Source organism: Photinus pyralis, unplaced genomic scaffold (genome assembly GCF_008802855.1).
Source record: "Photinus pyralis isolate 1611_PpyrPB1 unplaced genomic scaffold, Ppyr1.3 Ppyr1.4_LG6, whole genome shotgun sequence".
Taxonomy (NCBI): domain Eukaryota; kingdom Metazoa; phylum Arthropoda; class Insecta; order Coleoptera; family Lampyridae; genus Photinus; species Photinus pyralis.
Window position 1 is genome coordinate 5,893,335 of NW_022170663.1, and position 2,625 is coordinate 5,895,959.

A 2,625-nucleotide genomic window follows, 5' to 3' on the forward strand; every position below is an offset into this window, starting at 1 on the left:
ACTTCTAAAATGAATTAGCGACTGCCGCAAACGTGGACAATATCGCTTTTCCGTTACACGCAATACAGCCGGAAACACATAAATAAGTTTGCGCGCAGTTTAACGTTGCACAAAACCAGTAATTGAGAAATAATGTGGATTATTGATAAAACATGTTCGAGCACATGCTAATCCGCTAAAGCATAAACACTATAAATCCATTACAAATCTTCTATTCATGAATATTCGATTGAAATTTTGCTCGGCGAACAAGTTGAAAATGATATAAAATGACAGGTTAACAAGGGCGATAACCAAACCAACAATGGCATTGCTCAGAATTTATTCGGTTCGGTAGCTCGAATTTACCAATACAAATTTTAATATGAATTGACAGTGTCATATTATCGTGATTGTATTGAATACGTGTAAAATTGCGGCAGTCGATACAACTATAATGTACTTACCGCATGTAATGCTTTTCTCTTTTACTTTTTCTGCCCATACGAGCTTTTGATGGAATTAAATCGGCATTAAATTACTAATTGTATTTTTTCTACTATTTTAACATTAAGTATCAGAAAGATGTACATGAAAACGGTGTAATGTAGACCAACAAATAGAAATTACGTAAAGCAAATAAAGTAAAAATGAGCTTTTTTAGTGTACTTTTAATGATAAATATTGGATTTGAAGATTTCAACATGTACTGAATGAGAGACGGCAGGAAATCTGAAAAGCCACTTGCTAAAATGCTGCCCGAAATATACAATAGATCTGGTTAGCTCAGAAATTTTTGGGACATTTCTTAGAAGTTTTTCGAGAATTATTAAAAGTTTCATTAGGTAATTATTAAACGTTATTCAGAATATTTTTCAGATATTTTCTGGAAGATTTTTTAGACATCCATTAGTGATATTCTTCCAAAATTCTTCAGCTTTTCTTTAAAGGACTAGACAACTGTCAAAGGTTCTTCAGAAATTTAAAGACTATTCTCAGTCACTTACTGAAGATTTTGTCGTGGTCCAGGGATATCTTTAGAGATTCTGGTCAGATCTTTACAAGCGGGTATCATTATTTAGGTTTCTGTCAGAGATTGAGTTTTCATATATTCCTCGACAGTTCAAAACTTTCCCAGAAATTCTTCAGAATTCCTTCATAAATAGTTAGATGTTCTTAAATTTTACAATCCCTAGTTTCAAGCATGTTTTTTTTGCATGGGAATCACTTTGAAACTTTCACAGTTTGCAGAATCGTGCAACATTTTTAAAATTACCTATTAAGATGACCTACATCATCATATCTCGAATATGTTGAAAAGTAAGCATCTTATCTATCTCCAAAGGCCGTAACATGGCTTTTCCCAAAAGATTTTTGCTTTCCTTAGCCACACCGGTTGAACTGTTGAATTACCGACGATTGATTTGTCTGGAAAACAAGATACTTTTCTAAAATCTAAAATTACATGTAAAGCGCAATAATGCCCACACAATCAAATAATTAAGGTATAGCCTTTCCTTAACCAGACAGATCTACCCACCCACTTTTTCTCTTTACCTCTTTACCTCTTTACTTTCTTTTTCCCTTCCCAAATGCAATTGCAACACTTTCTCTCTGAAATTTTCTTGTAATTTAAAAAAAACATACGCTCTTTCCTACATACCTGTAGCAGTATTCAATTCCGAGGGTTGTAATTTTTTATGCAACAAAAATGTTTGTTTCCTTAATAGTCATCAATGTAAAATCCTTTCCCGCTTTGCAAAATCCCAATTATTAAGAAAATGGGTTCCTGGCTATATAGAAATTTACAGTTGGAACTTTTGCTGTAGATAAAAAAGTGTTGTTCTTTGAAGGATCTTCAATCAACCACCATAAAAGTAATGTCTCGTCCTAGTTTTGAAGAAAATTACCCCTTACCTACGTACATACATACAAATAGGTATCCAATTGAGAGGGTTGTAGCTTTTGTTGTACACCAAAAATGTCTCTTTTCTTGATAGATTATACTTAACCAAGTCTCCAAGCCTCCATTTGCTTCATACAATTCTCTAAAATTGTGAAGCTGGCTAGCAACAGAATTTCAGTAATCTATAGCGACCCCCCGTACTTTGGTTAATGGTACCTACTCATGTATTTAACATAAGGAGAGTGGATATGCTTTTTGAATATGAGATAATCGTTTGGTTAAACCCCCGCCAATTATGTAAAAGCTTCATGAAGCAGGGCAGGTGATCCACTTTGTAGATACTTGTTAATGAATAATTAAGCAGTAAGAATTTATTCTGGAATTTTAAAATAGAAATAACGAATGCGTACGCGCTTTGTAACTTCATCGGTTTGATTCCAGATGGAAAAGGTGCAATATTGTTAACACTGTTTGAGTAGGAATGTGCTGTTTAGAATTGATTAATTATACTCAGTGAGAACCCACTATCGAAATACTTCACTAGAAGGTAAATTCTTTTCAATTAAGATTAATTAATTGTATTAAGAGATATAATACTTGCGGGTAATCTTTATAATCAAAAAATGAACGTTCTTGTTATTGTCTGATACAGGGGCGGACTGGGTACTTACGGGCCAGGTGGAATTGCATAGGGCCATTAAAGTATTAGTGTAGTAATGAAGGTGACGGGGGGGGGGGGG